This window comes from Elgaria multicarinata, chromosome 18 (genome assembly GCF_023053635.1).
Source record: "Elgaria multicarinata webbii isolate HBS135686 ecotype San Diego chromosome 18, rElgMul1.1.pri, whole genome shotgun sequence".
NCBI classification, from domain to species: Eukaryota; Metazoa; Chordata; class Lepidosauria; order Squamata; family Anguidae; genus Elgaria; species Elgaria multicarinata.
In genome coordinates, this window is record NC_086188.1 from 13,688,678 (window position 1) to 13,704,576 (window position 15,899).

Here is a 15,899-nt window from a genome sequence, read left to right on the forward strand (position 1 = left end):
TGAGCATCTGGACAGCAGACTGAGCAGCAGCTTCACAATTCACCTGGGGCCCTTCCGCACGTCATCCCCAGAGCGCATCTATTCGACCCCAGTGCACTCTGAGGACAATCATGTGACTTGCCTGTAAAAGAAACTATGATGAGACGTCCTCGGCGCTGGCGCTGCCACCGCCGCTACCCAGCTTCCTGCTCCCTGCCCGGGACCGATAGCTCAGCAGAAGAAGGCGGAGGAGAGAGCGGAAGAAGCTCTCTCCCCCGCCTTCTTCAAAACAAGCTATCGGCAGGGTTGTATATTCTCACCTTACCTATTCAACTTGTATGCAGAACACATCATGCGACATGCTGGGCTTGACGAATCCAAGGCTGGAGTTAAAATCGCAGGAAGAAACATTAACAATCTCAGATATGCAGATGACACCACTTTGATGGCTGAAAGTGAGGAGGAGCTGAGGAGCCTTATGACGAAGGTGAAAGAAGAAAGTGCAAAAGCGGGGTTGCAGTTAAACCTCAAAAAAACCAAGATTATGGCAACCAGCTTGATTGATAACTGGCAGATAGAGGGAGAAAATGTGGAGGCAGTGACAGACTTTGTATTTCTGGGCGCAAAGATTACTGCAGACGCTGACTGCAGCCAGGAAATCAGAAGACGTTTACTTCTTGGGAGGAGAGCAATGACAAATCTTGATAAAATAGTTAAGAGCAGAGACACCACACTGACAACAAAGGTCCGCATAGTTAAAGCAATGGTATTTCCCGTAGTAACCTATGGCTATGAGAGCTGGACCATAAGGAAAGCGGAGCGAAGGAAGATAGATGCTTTTGAACTGTGGTGTTGGAGGAAAATTCTGAGAGTGCCGTGGACTGCAAGATGATCAAACCAGTCCATACTCCAGGAAATAAAGCCAAACTGCTCACTTGAGGGAATGGTATTAAAGGCAAAACTGATGTAGTTTGGCCACATAATGAGAAGACAGGATACCCTGGAGAAGATACTGATGCTAGAGAAAGTGGAAGGCAAAAGGAAGAGGGGCCGACCAAGGGCAAGATGGAGGGATGATATTCTGGAGGTGACAGACTTGACCTTGGGGGAGCTGGGGGTGGCGACGGCCGACAGAAAGCTCTGGCGTGGGCTGTTCCATGAAGTCACGAAGAGTCGGAAACGACTGAACGAATAAACAAGCAATTGGACAACCCCTACTCTCAAATCTAGACTGGGTAGAAATACACTTCGGGATAGGCTCACGACTTTTGCCTCTACAATTGCCTGGTTTAGGGACCTCTGTCTTGCTCACGACCTTCTGGAGTCCTCGTTCTCCCTGTTCCTTGCTTCTCTCTGCCTGCGCCTGCTTGGTCTATACATATAGAAGAATGAGTCCTGAGGCGACAGAGTGAGGCTGTAAGCTTGGGGAATATGGCTAGGGAGACATTTTTCTCCCTCTCTCATAAGACTAGAACCCTGTGGGGTCATCCCATGAAGTTGATTGGTGGGAGAATCAGGACAGAGAAAAGGAAGGACTTCTTCACCCAGCGTAGAGTTGAATTTTGGAATTCGCTAACACAAGATGTCGTGATGGCCACCAATTTGGATGGCTTTAAAAGGGGGTTGGATAAATTCCTGGAGGAGAAGGCTATCAATGGCTACTGGTCCTGATGTTTATGTGCTACCTCTAGTATCCAATGCAGTAAGTCTGTGTGGACCAGTTGCTGGGGAACATGGTGGGAGGGTGCTGTTGCACTGTGTCCTTCTTGTGGGTCGACGGCTGGTTGGCCACTGTGTAAACAGAATGCTGGACTAGAAGGACCCTTGGTCTGATCCAGCAGGGCTCTTCTATGTTCTTATGAGAGGGGGTGGATCCCATTAAAAAGAAAAATGCTTCCCTACACTGGTGTGAGTGGGAATCTGTCTCTGAGTAGAAACCTAGCACAGCAAGGAGATGGCTCAGTGTCGTAAATCACAGGAGTTGCAAGATAAGCAGTGGTTAGAATCATCAATTAACAGTCCAAGGTCAGTATACCAAAAGTAGCCATCGGGACCCAAGGTTTCAGGAACGCGCAGAAGAATAGTTGAGGTCTTTCCAGGGACAGTCAAGGAGCTGGCAGATAAGCGACTGGAACAGAGCACCAAACAAGACAATTGCTTCCAGCAAATCCCCAGCATCTAAGGATCGCCTTATATTGTGCTCCTTCTATGTGTTGCGGCTAGTTATTGTGAAGGGCTCCTCCCCAAACTCTGTCAGGCTCAGCTGTTCTCTATCGCAAACGCAGGCACAATGTGCTAGGTTTACCAGTAGAGGACTTGGGATTTAGACTACTCTTTTTCATATGATGCTCTGGTTGCTAGGAGCTCCTTGGCAATGCCAGTCCCTGATTCTGCAGATGTTTGAGATTCTGCAGATTCTGCTATGGTATTGCCTTGGCAGTATTGGGCAAGGAGAGACAATCCAGAAAATGAAGGCATAAGGGAAGGATTAAGGCCACATACTGAAGGGGTCCTCAACATTTTGGCAGCGGGGAGCACACTTGGAATTTTGAGGGTGGGTCATGGGCACTCTCACAAAATGGCTGCCATGGGGGAATGCTGAACTCATACAATGGCTGCCATGGTGGGCCTGGCTGGCCACAAAACATTTCCTGTAGGCAAACTGGTGAGATTAAAAACACTCTTTGGGATCCAAATAAAGAGGATGCTTGGGGGGGTGGGCAGCATTTTGTTTTGCAGTGTGGCAACTTCCCAGTTAAAATAGTAATAATAATAACATCAGGAAAAATAATAATAACACCAGGAAAAACTTCTTGACTGTTAGAGCAGTACAACAATGGAACCAGTGACCTAGGGAGGTTGTGGGCTCCCACACTAGAGGCCTTCAAGAGGCAGCTGGACAGCCATCTGTCAGGGATGCTTTAGGGTGGATTCCTGCATTGAGCAGGGGGTTGGACTCGATGGCCTTGTAGGCCCCTTCCATCTCTACTATTCTATGATTCTATGATCCTAATTTTAAAAGTCTTAAGATGCAACATTTAAATCAGGAAGGGCAGGGATCCTGGTGGGGGACAGGAGTGGAATCCATGGGCACATTCCTGCATTGAGAAGGGGTTTGGAGTCGATGGCCTTGTAGGCCCCTTCCAACTCTGCTATTTTATAATTCTATGATTAGTGGAGACCCCAGGTGTAGACACAGACATTGTTTCCCCGTCATTGACTGGCCCGTACTCTTTCATGGCTGGTTTACCCACAAGAGTCCGCCAGGGATGCTTTCTAGACTGATGGTAGCCAAAGTAATTACAGGTCCCCAAATTCCTCCAGGGAAGTGGCTTTAACTTAGGTGATTCGGCTGGACAGCTGCTGCTGCTCCTCAGCTCAGCTCCTTCCATCCGTCCCTCCTTGTTTTGCTATTTTTAAAGCAATTTAGTCCCTCTCGAAACCTCTGCAGTCCATCAATTAATACCAACCCGCAGCCATAAATTAAAGGGAAGCCGGATTGGACACAATGGGATTAGGCCACTGAAACGATAAATCCAATTTCCCAGGGAAGAGAATCAAAACAGCAGGCATATTCAAGCCATGAGATGAGGCAGACTCTCTTTTGAAACCAAAAAAATAGGAAAAAGAAAAGAAAAAAGAAAAAAACTCAAACTAGCAACAAAACACCCAACTTTCTTCCATCTCCTCACCTGGGTTGGGGGTGGGGGGAAGGACCTAGGAAAGGAGCTGGAAACCCAAGGAATCTGTGACCCTTCAGATTATGTTGGACTACAACTCCCATCATCCTTGACCATTGGTCATGCTGTTTGGGGCTGATGAGAGTTTGAGTTCAATATCATTTGAAAGGTCATGGATTCCCTACCACTTGTTCTAGTCCATCCCTTAGAGGCTGTAGAATATCCTTCTTTGTAGGATTTTTTTTATGGAACATGTGGACAGGCCACAGTTGCGGTTGATATTGAGGATGATCAGGGGTCTGGAAACCAAGCCCTTTGAGGTGAGACTGAAAGAATTGGGCAAGTTTAGCCTGGAGGAGAAGACTGAGGGGAGACATGATAGCACTCTTCAAATACTTAAAGGTTGTCACACAGAGGAGGGTCAGGATCTCTTCTCCATCCTCCCAGAGTGCAGGACACGGAATAACGGGCTCAAGTTAAAGGAAGCCAGATTCCAGCTGGACATCAGGAAAAACTTCCTGACTGTTAGAGCAGTACGACAATGGAATCAGTTACCTACGGAGGTTGTGGTCTCTCCCACACTAGAGGCCTTCAAGAGGCAGCTGGACAGTCATCTGTCAGGGATGCTTTAGGGTGGATTCCTGCACTGAGCAGGGGGTTGGACTCGATGGCCTTGTAGGCCCCTTCCAACTCTACTATTCTATGATTCTATGATCAGTTCTGGTGAAAGTTGGTTGGTGCAGCTGCCTCATGGTTTGCTTCCACATTAGTGCTCTTTAGTGCTGCCAAAGCATTCTTTTTCTGTATTTACATGGATCTGGCATTAAAGTGGAGGCTCTATGCCATATCTTAATTTCTTGCTATATTATCTAGGGATACACGATAATTTTGTTTTTGCTCGCAAAGCATGTGAGTGTGCCCTATTTGAAACTCCAAACTTCATGTCAGCTGAAATGTCACACATTGCCAGACATCCCCTCCCATTAGATTTTCACAACTTTCCCCAGTTCAGTTTTGCACAAATTTCTCCTGCAGGCTGAAAACTCTGCTCATTCACACTTCACATTTGAATTCAATTTGCACAATTTTCCAGTTCTTGCAGGGCTGTCACAAACAGGAATTGGGCATGAGATGGGCAGAGAGATGTCTTTTGGAGAATCTTAGCCATCCCAAACATTTTTCATTCGCCCATTCCTGATATTATCCAGGAGTGCCCCCATGGCCAACTTTCTTCTAGGATGTTTACTGGCAAATAAATAAGGCCCTCCAGATGTTTTGGACCATCAACCTTGACCATCAGCAATCGAAGCTGTAGCCGCAAGCATCTGGAGGACCAAAGTATTGGATACCGGTTAGGCTGGCAAAAATTAACAAGACTTTGATACCCTCTTGCTGGAGAGGATGTAAGGATAATGGAACTCAAATACATATGTGGTGGGACTGTGGGAAAGTAAATAAATTTTGGGACAGGGTCTTTAGAGAAATTGAAAAAAAAATACTGCTCAAAAATATATATAAAAAGCCAGAATTGGCATTATTGAATATCTTTGTCAAAGAAAATAAAGAGATAAAAGAAAAACCGTTAATTGGATATATGCTGACAGCTGCAAGGCAATTAATAGCAAGGAACTGGAAAACAGCAAAGATGCTGACAGTAGCTATATGGAAAAGGGAAATTTGGGAAATAGCAATTAGTGAAAAATTGACACAGACATTACAATTACAAAGAGGAATAAAACAAAAAGATAACTTTAAGAGAGATTGGCAAAATATATATAGAATATATGAAGAAAGAAATGAACAGAACAACCCTGGCAGAAGCCTATAGGACGCTCTGGGACTCCTGAAAGGAAGTAATGTTAGAAAATAACTATAAAAATAATGAAGAGATAAACAGAAGTGATATAACATCCCAGAAAAAGAAATGGGACAATTTATGAGAAATGTACCAGGCAGGGGAGAGGGAATAGGGAGGGAATGGAATAAAAGGGATAAAAGATGAAACCTGAAATGAAAAGTAATTATGTTTATAACTTTGGGTGGTAAAAAAAAGGGTTAATGTATAATGAACATGTATTTATTTATGAGCATTTGTTTATATGTATATACTGGAAAAATAAATTATTATCCCAAAACAAACAAAGATGCCCACCCCCAGTTACTGCTTGCAGATTTGTCTTGTGTATCGCTCCCTGTTGATCCAGGCTGAAGGTGGAATAGCCTGTGAATTGACCCCTGAAAAGCTTCTCTGAATTGCTCCGGCATTGATTTCTGTTCCTACTCTCAGGTCATGAGGGTGATGGTGAGGCCCACGGCAGCCCAGGAGAATTGCATGTGTGCCCCCCCCACATGGTCCAAAAGTTCTGTTTGTAGATGACTGCGGGAGGGGTCCTTGGCAGGCATGTTACTGTCTTCCCCGGTGGTCAAAAGTTTTGAATGCTGCTTCCTTAGTTGACTAATCAACAAGGCAAATTTTAATCAGCGGGGCTGAGATTGAAGAGCACACTTGTTTTCTTTTTGAGAGCAATTTTGGAACTCATATGTCACTGCAATAAGGAATGAGAAATATTTAAAGATGACCTTTCCTTCCAGTTATAAATGATGTAGTGTGGCTTTTGGGGGGTGGGGTGTTTTTTAAAACATTAAATTGTTGATAGAAATATCATATCGGTATCCTCAGAAGCAGAGCTGCATGGCAGTTTGGGCAATGGGTAGAATAGTTATATTTAATAGATAGGTGAATTGAATGTTGGATTCATATCAAAAGCAAAACTTGTCAGCTTGGGAAAGCAGACAGAAAGACTTCCTGGAATGAACTGCGTACTTTCCCCCCTGTAAAGACCATCGTCTATGACCAGGCTATTAAATCTCTTTCAGGCTCCTACTGTCCCTTCTTAAAATTCTTCCTCTTTAAAAATGCACTTGGACCGGACAGCCTTCCAAAGAGAGGACTGCCTTCAAATAGAGGACTAGAAATAGGACACTGGCCACACTACATAGAAGGCAATGTTGCGCACAAGAGGACCGCACAGGTGATCTTAAAGGATGGGCAGATTTACATGGGAAGAGACTGCACTTCAATTAGCTTGGTCCCAAGCCATTTAGGGCTGTATGCAGCATCTTGGATTGCACTCAGAGATGAACTGAGAGGGAATCTACACGTCGTACTGAAGGCGCCTGCATGCGCCTCCAGTCCGCCCTCAAAACGATGGTGTAGATCAGCGGTTCTCAACCTGTGGGTCGGGACCCCTTTGGGGGTCGAATGACCCTTTCACAGGGGTCGCCTAAGACCATCGGAAAACACATATTTCCGATGGTCTTAGGAAACTGTATTGACTGAACTATGTCATGTATCATCTTTTGTATTATTAAAGCTATTGTTATGTATTATTTTCATTAGCAAACCATCCCATGACAATGGATCGTGTAGAGAAGAACGAAAATAATTTTATGGTTGGGGGTCACCACAACATGAGGAACTGTATTAAAGGGTCGCGGCATTAGGAAGGTTGAGAACCACTGGTGTAGATGGAGAAAGAAGAGACGGAGGAAGAGGCGGAGGAGGAGGAGGCTGGGGAACTGGCCGCGTCCTTGCCGCCGCCGCATCCCCGCCACCCTCCTGCTGCTGGGGTAAGAGCCACCCGAAACTCTTTGTGTAGATCCGGGTAGCAAAGAGCGGGGGGAGGAAGAGGCATGTGCAAAGAGCCCGGATGTCTGCGCGTGTGTCTCTGTGTGTGTGTGTGTGTGTGTGTGTGTGCACGCGCGCATGTGTGTCTCCAGCCTGCTTCCTATGCCACCCCCTTCCACGCAGCCACTTGGTGTGGCTGGGGATCTCCCCTGCGCGCTCCTTGGAGAGGCAAACGGTTGCTGGCAGCGGAGGGCGAAGAGGAGGAAAAGGCGGCACTGGAGGCGCACGCAGGCGCCTTCAGTACGACGTGTAGATTCCCTCTGACAGCCACTGCAGCAGATACAGTAAAGGCGTCACATGATCCCAGCACAATCTCTTCTTAAGTTTTTAATGAATCCAGGAATCAAGATCCATTCCTCAGCGATGTTCAGGGCTCTTCCTCTTCCACATGCAGTCAATGGAGCTTTAACATATAGGTATAGGAATTGGCTCTTAATTATTTATTTATTTATATTTATTTATTTATTTATTTATGACATTTTTATACCGCCCAGTAGCCGAAGCTCTCTGGGCGGTTCACAAAAATTAAAACCATCATAAAACAACCAACAGGTTAAAAGCACAATTGCAAAATACAGTGTAAAAAGCACAACCAGGATAAAAACCACGCAGCAAAATTGATATAAGATTAAAATACAGAGTTAGAACAGTAAAATTTAAATTTAAGTTAAAATTAAGTGTTAAAATACTGAGAGAATAAAAAGGTCTTCAGCTGGCGACGAAAGGAGTACAGTGTAGGCGCCAGGCGGACCTCTCTGGGGAGGTTATTCCACAACCGGGGTGCCACAGCTGAGAAGGCCCTGCTCCTAGTAGCCACCTGCCTCACTTCCTTTGGCAGGGACTCACGGAGAAGGGCCCCTGTAGATGATCTTAAGGTCCGGGCAGGTACATATGGGAGGAGGCGTTCCTTCAAATAACCTGGCCCCAAACCGTTTAGGGCTTTAAATGTTAATACCAGCACTTTGAATCGGGCCCAGACCTGGACTGGCAGCCAATGAAGTTGTAAAAGGACTGGCGTAATGTGAACTCGCCGGCCAGTCCCTGTTAGTAAACAGGCTGCCCTGTTTTGTACCAGCTCTTCCCCCTCCATTTCCAGAGACTAATTCATTGTCCTGTGTCAGCCTGCGAGCTGATGAATTCTGTCAGAGCATGTTGGCTTAGGGGTTGATAAGGAGGGAATTCCACCCCACCCGAAAAGGGAAATGTCTGTGATTGTCCCCACCAACTGACCTTCATTATTAGCATGCGAGGAGATGTTAGGTGACAAGACCCGGCTTGGCCAAGGGTGATCAGCATGATTAAGGGCTAGGAAAAAGCTCCCCTGGGAAGAGACTTGAATAGTCTGAGTTTGTTTGCTTGCTTGCTTTTTTTTTTAGCTTTTGAAAGGGACGAATAACATGCTGATAAAAAGGTGTCGGAAACAAAGAAAGATGTGGAAGCCAGGGATGGTTCTGCTCACACAATAGAGGCAAAGCCACATTCAGAGGAAGCGAAAGACATTGTGAGTAGAAAAGGTGATAACCGAGAGAGAATTCATGCATGTCTTGTATGCGAAGGGAATTAAGTGAGTATTTGTGTAGTGGAGGCTGGTGGCTACGATGTCAGTGGGTCGGTGATTCTGCTCTCGGTTTGAGTCAGAATCCGTCATAGCTCCTTTAAAGATCTGACGGAAACCAGGAGCGGAATCATAGCCCTGCTGACATCAGAGTCACCCCCCCCACACACACTGTGTGCATGCACACATGTGACACTTTAAAAAGGATGTTGTCACTCCTTGTCTAAGCCTCTAGGTTCTGGCAACGCCTTAAGCTCATCAACATTTTGGAGGCAGAAACAGGGTCACATGTGCTTGGCATAGTCATATCAACGTTCACTAAAGCCCTCGTGTCCCCCAGTGACTAAATCAGGGGAGAATAAAGGGGTCAGTGAAATTGACACCCTTCAATTTTAGCCGAATCATGCTCCCACTTCACTTGTCGCCATCTGGAAAAAAAAGAAAAACTCCACTAAACAGTGGCTCAGTTCACACAAGAGTTTTCTCAATGGTGGTGTAACAACTCCAGTTGTTACACCACCGTTGAGAAAAGTGTTGTCTGGAGGGAAAATTCCAACCCACGGTGGAGTGGGTGGGTTTTTTTTTTTTTTGGAAAACACTCCACCCTGAATCTCCATGCTGCGCAGATCAGAGTTCCTGCACAACTGCTGTGTTGCGTGTTTCCTGTTGAGTGGAATGGAGTTTCCCAGTGGCCATAGAGTTCCTTGGCAAGAGCGGTGAAAGGCGGGAGCACCGCTCTAGGAGAGCCACTGGGATTGTTGTTTTTGCAGCAGTGGCTGATGGGATACCGTTGGGAGGAGAGAGGACAGAGGAACTTTCAATCAAACACTGCATTGACTTTTACTCCACTCCACAGGAGGCCAAACCCACAAAGCGGTGGAGTTGGAACATGTTGGGTGGTGAGTACCCCTTACAAACTCCACCGTTGAGTGGAGTTTTCCCACTGGGTAGAGAAAAGTGTTGTGTGAACTGAGCCGGTGGTTCTCTAGGAATTAACCTTGGCCATGCTTTCTTCCCGCTGCATGCAACAGTGGGCATGTCTAGACAGGGCGATATCCCAGGATCGTCCCTGTGCATCCACATGATTCACAGGGGATCCCGGGAGCAGGGAGGGATGATCCTCCATTTCTCTGGGATATCGCCCTACCCTTACATCCCAACTTTTCCTGCTGTCTCAGGCCGTTCCCGAGACCGCGGGACATGTGGCTGGCTGTCCCAGTTTTGTCCTGGCTCCTCGCGAGTAACCGCAAGGAACCGGGAACCGGGCATGGGGCACAGAGCTCCCATCGGGGGTGGGGTGGGGGGGGAGAGGTATTTTCTTTTTAAAAATACTTACTTTTGCGCAGGAGTGTTCCTGCGCTCTTCTTTGAATAAAAAACAAAAACAAAATGGCGGGCGCGACATCCCCTTCCTTCCGGGACGTCGCGTGCCCCGTGTAGACTGAGGAGGAGGATCTCGCGATCATCGTATCGTGAGATCATCCCCCTCCACCCCCCTCGTCTAGCCGTGCCCAGTGTCTTCCAAAAGAGCAGCCCTCTTACAGCATGGGAGTATTTGATAACAAATGGGGAATTGTCCCTGCACAAGACATCCGTCCGCCAGCCAAAGCAGTTGTGCCGAAGTTGGCGCATTAGAGAGTGCAGGTTTCCCTCTGCTCCTTATCACCCCTTGCCTTACTTGACCTCTGCTCTTGAGGATTCTGCAGTTTTTGTCTCTCCAGCCTGGTGCAAGAAGGGAGGGGAGGCAGTGGGAGACGACCGCTCTGAAATCATAAAATTCAGATGCTTGGCTAATAGCGTTAGGAGGCCGGTGATTATTGCAGAACTTCCAGTGGGACGCAGCAAATGAACCGTAATTCTGTAATGTAATTTCCCTTTCCCGGCCAGACTAAATGCTCTTGGCCATTGGGAATATGCAGAGAAAAGAACGCTGTCTCTGAAGGGTTGTCAGTCTCAATCGCATCTAGGATCAAAGGCGCTTCTGCGTGGCTCTGACCGCCGCGACTCGCTTAGCGCAAATCGCGGCGTGAGGGGCAGAGCGTTTTCTGACGGGGCCCACGATGCCTCTTGGTCCTCGGCCTGGGGTCTCTGCTGCGTTGATTCCTTTATGCGTTGTTTATTTGCCTTCTTGGGTTGTGACGGAATGATTCCTAGCCATAAGCCCTGGTGGGCCACCAGTACACGGAGATCATAGTTACATAGGAACAGAGAAAGCAGTTCTGTATCAAGGCAGCCTATTTGTCTAGCCTATTTGTCAGGCAATCAAAGCTGTAACTTTTTTCTTTTTTTAAAAAAAAGTCAAGGTTCTAGCCTTCATGGCTATGAAGATATGCTTAGAACCTAGGAAGCTGCAACTTTATTTTTTAAATTTTATACTGTATATCATGATGCATTTTGTAGTTTAAATGCAGCATTTCGGCTATTAGGCGGTATAAAAATGTAATAAATACGTAATTTAAAATAATCAAGGTTCTAGCCTTCATGGCTATGAAGATGTGCTTGGAACATATCTTCCGAATCAATCATATACTTCCAAGCAAAGTTTAAAGTGTTGGTTATCACCTTTAAAGCCCTACATGGTTTGGGTCCAGGCTACCTGCGGGATCACCTTCTCCCGTAAAATCCGCCCAGCACACTCAGGTCCTCTGGGAAGAATCTACTTCAGCTAGCAAAAACTAGATTAACAACTGTTACCCAGAGGACCTTCTCTTCTGCTGCTCCCAGACTGTGGAATGGCCTGCTGGAGGAGACTTGTCAACTTAACAGTCTACGAGCATTCAAGAAAGCTATCAAGACTGATCTCTTCCGGCAGGCCTATCCAGTGGAATTTTAAGATGTTTTTAGAATGTTTTTTAGGATGTTTTTACGTTGAATTTTATGATGCACTTTACATAGACCTAAATTTGCCACCTCAATGAGAAGTTGTATCTGTTCCGGAAGTCTGAAGCAGATACTCAATATCCAGTAGCTTTATCCACCAGCATATTTACGAGCTGTTGTTCTCTCAGTAACCTGTGTTTACCACCTTCTCCCCAGACGTATTCTTGTTTTACAATCAGTGAGATGTTTTACAATCAGTGAGATATTTTACAGCTAATGAGATGCTTATAGCCATTGCTTACTGATAGACAAAACAAGAACAAAGCATTGAAGCATTTTGACCCTAAGGCCAATATAATGTTGACCATCTTGCAGGTTATTTATTTATTTACAAGATCAATGTACCGCTTCACATCTAAAGAGAGTCCAAAGTAGTGAACAGATTTACAGGGAAGCCAGAGCCAGAGCTGGCTATATTCCCCATGGGCCAATTGAATCTAGGCTAGCCACTTTTGCATCACCCCCCCCCCAACAAAAAAAGAACTGTATCACCCCAAAGAAAAATGATACATGTTTGCATAAAAATTGCACATCATAACTTGTAAGTATAGATGTATATTTAAAAAGAATTATTATAATTTAAATAAGAACATAAGGAAAGGTAAACTGGAACAGACCATAGCAGTTCTTGCTTCGATCTGTTTGTAATGCAGACCATCATGGGGTTCAAGATCAGCCAAAAGGCTTTGCCTGTGGTACTTTTGAGGTCTGTGGCCTTTGGGGCTCCCACACGTGGCATGGCCTTTTTGGTGGGGGCATCCCAGCCCTGGAACTCTCTTCTGGTAGAAATTTCGCTGTTCCCCCACACGGCTGTCATTTTGATGGTAGTTAAAGTGCTCTTTAATTGTGCAGGCTTTGAGGGTAAAGGAAAGCTCTTAATTCGTTTTATTTTTCAGTTGAAACAGATGATGGGTTTATTGTATTATTTGTGATTTTAATGTTGTCTATATGTGATGTAAATTCCTGGAGCAGTAGTGACACAAGTTGTAGCGATGGCTTTAAAAGGAAGTTGGATACATTCCTGGAGGAGAAAGCTATCAATGGCTATTAGTCCTGTTGGCTGTGTGTTACCTCCAGCATCAGAGGCAGCAGGCCTATGTACACCAGTTGCTGGGGAGCATGGGCTGGAGGGTGCTGTTGCACCTGTGCCCTTCTGGTGGTTCCCTGGTCGACTGCTGGTTGGCCCCTGTGTGAACAGAGTGCTGGACTAGATGGACCCTTGGTCTGATCCAGCAGGCCTCTTCTTACGCTCTTAGGTTTTATATAGATTGTTCTATATGGTCTCTTTGTGAGGAAAGGCAGAATCTAAATCAAAAAAATATGAATGTGTGTGGGTTTTAAAAGTATATTGGCCAGAATGTTCATTTGCGTTACAAATGCCTACCTCCCATTTCCTGTAAAGTCAAACTGTTCACATTAATCGCACAGGAGAGACTCAAAGGCAATCCAACCCTTGCATGGGAAAGCGACCGAAGATTTGGCTTCCCTCGCACCAAGGCGTTGCAGATGCTGCCTCTGAGTGTTTTGTGTGATTTGAAACCTGATCCAGGAGACCCAGTCTGTACCAAGGGCACGGTTTCTCTCTGGAGCTCTCCAAAGCCTGTTCATAGCTTTCCAGCGCAGTGTTTTTGACCTTTTGCTAAAAGGGCGGCCTCAGTTCCTGGCAAATTCATTTGGGGCTTTTATTCTCCACCACCTCTGTCACCAGGCTCTTCCGAATGCATTGCCATGAGGGCAGGTTGATGATCTATGAAGGGACGGGAGGAAACGGAGCGGGTGGTTGTTGATGCAGAGCTGCGGACGTGCGTATTATACAGTCCGTTGAAGGTTAGTGAAACTTGCATGTAGGTCAAAGGAGGCCGCAGCTCATTGGTAAAGCCCCTATTTTGCATGCAGAAAGTCCCAGGTGGGAGAAAGCGAAACTTGACAGATGTGTGTCCCTCCAGGCAGAGGGCCTGACTTCGAATCCCTGTATTTTCACCCGTGTGTATGGGTTGCCACCTCTTTTTCTTTCTCACAGCCTTTTCGTCTTTAACAGCTCTGTGGCAGGCATCCATTGCTATGCTGGGAATTGCAAAACCTGTTGCATTGGTCCAGCGCAGATGGGCAAATACGGCATTCGGTTCGTTGCTTGATGAGAACTTACAAAAATGTGCAAATTTCTTCATAAATGGGATGGAAAGAACTTGAGATTTTTAAAAAAATGAATTTGGAAGAAAGTGAAACTGACAGATTTATCTATCCCGAATAACAGGAGATCCCCATGTCCTCCCAATGTTTATTTCATACACACACACACACACACACACACACACACACACACACACAGTTTTCTCATTGGCAAATGGGATTGCTTCAAAGTGATGTGGGAATCTGTAGCTGCTGCCATCTTAATTTCCCATGAATGACTCTGGGCAGGTTATTTGGCCTTCGGGACTATCCATGTCCAGTCATGGCAGCCATTTTATGGCTGTGCCCAAGACAGTGGCTCAGTTCAGACGACACGTTAGTCAACGCAGTGTGAAAACTCCACTCAACAGTCGAGTTTTTAGGAGGTACTCCCCACACAACACGTTCTAACTCCACCATTGTGTGACTGTGGGCTCCCGTGGAGTTGAGTAAAATCCACCATGATGTTTGATTGGCAGTTCCTCCACCCTCTGTCCTCCCAATGGTATCCCATCAGCCATTGCTGGGGGGGAAATCCCGGCGGCTCTCCTAGAGCGACACTCGCTCCTTTCGCCACTCTTGCCAGCGAACTCTGTAGCCAGTGGGAAAAGTCAACATAATGCAACGCAAAACTCCATGGAGCCCTCCATACAACATGCAACACAACGGTTGTGCAGGAACTCTCCTCTGCACAGCACGGATTCTCAGTGTGGAGTGTTTTTTTTAAAAAAAACGTGGGGTGGAGTTTTCCCGCCAGACAACACATTTCTCAACGATGGTGTAAAAAATCAAAAACTTTGAATGTTTTTAATTTTTGTGAACCGCCCAGAGAGCTCCGGCTATTGGGTGGTAGAGAAATGTAATTAATAAATAAATAATAAAGAAATAAAAACTCCACCATGGAGTTCTAAAACCACCAATGAGAAACATGTTGTCTGAAATGAGCCAGTTTCTCAAATTCCCAAATGGGGCCCAAAGGTTGCCTTCCCACTTCCTAATAGCAGCCCCATCTGATTGTGTTCACAGCTTTGAGTAAGTGTGTAAGTGTCGGTGTCGGTATTTGAATGCCTTAAGTAGATCTGTGAAGGCTTGGGGGAAAAGACAGAAACTTTTTTTGTGGGGGACAGAGGTTGTTTTTTTATTTCACTTTTTCCCAAGAGTCATTTTAGGGTTTTTTCTGAAAAATTTAACAGCTTTAATAGGATGACCATATGAAAAGGAGGACAGGGCTCCTCTATCTTTAACAGTTGTATTGAAAAGGAAATTTCAGCAGGTGCCATTTGGAATCTGGTGAAATTTCCTCTTCATCACCACAGTTAAAGCTGCAGGGGCCCTGCCCTCTTTTAAATCTGGTCACTCTAGTATAGCTCCTGCAGCTTTAACTGTTGTGATGAAGAGGGGATTTCACCAGGTTCTCCATATATACAAATGACACCTGCTGAAATCCCCTTTTCTATGCAACTGTTAAAGATACAGGAGCCCTGTCCTCCTTTTCATATGGTCACCCTAGCTTTAGAATTCCTTCAATTCCTTATTTACATTCCATAACTAAGTATTGTTTGTTTTTCATTCCCCCCCCCAAATTCCCCCCCCCAAAATAAATTAGGGAAAATGTCCCCCCACCCGATCCAAAATTTCCAGAAATTTTACATCTCTAGTCTTAAGCATGGGGTTTGCAAGACCCGATAGACAGGTTTTGCTCACTTGGTTTGCTCTGCAGCTCTGAGATTATCTTCATTTACTTGACGTAAGTGAGTGTGCCGTACCATTTCCCCTTTCGGTGAGAGCTAACCCCGCCTTCTGTCCTAGCTCCTCGTCCGCTTTTCTTCCCTGCTTAACTTTTGGGTTTTATTTATTCGTTTTATGGCCGTGGATGTTAGCTCTGCATCTGAAGTGGTTCTTACTCAAAGGTAAAGTGTTTTGGCTTCCTCTGGGCTGTTTATGCTTCA

The 15,899-nt window shown here is 45.8% G+C and overlaps 2 protein-coding genes across 4 annotated transcripts in view; both read left to right on the top strand.

The window, feature by feature from the left end:
* The window catches only part of VSIG10 (V-set and immunoglobulin domain containing 10), a 497,585-nt gene that overhangs the window by 410,040 nt on the left and 71,646 nt on the right, over positions 1-15,899 (top strand). The window lies entirely within an intron of this gene.
* The window catches only part of NOS1 (nitric oxide synthase 1), a 185,288-nt gene that overhangs the window by 12,517 nt on the left and 156,872 nt on the right, over positions 1-15,899 (top strand). The window contains exon 1 of one of the 3 annotated variants that reach the window (XM_063144249.1): positions 13,552-13,608. The exons of the other annotated variants lie outside the window; for them this stretch is intronic. The gene's annotated coding sequence lies outside the window, so the exon portion shown is untranslated. Of the gene's footprint in view, positions 1-13,551; positions 13,609-15,899 lie in introns of those variants that run through there. 3 annotated transcript variants of the gene reach the window in all.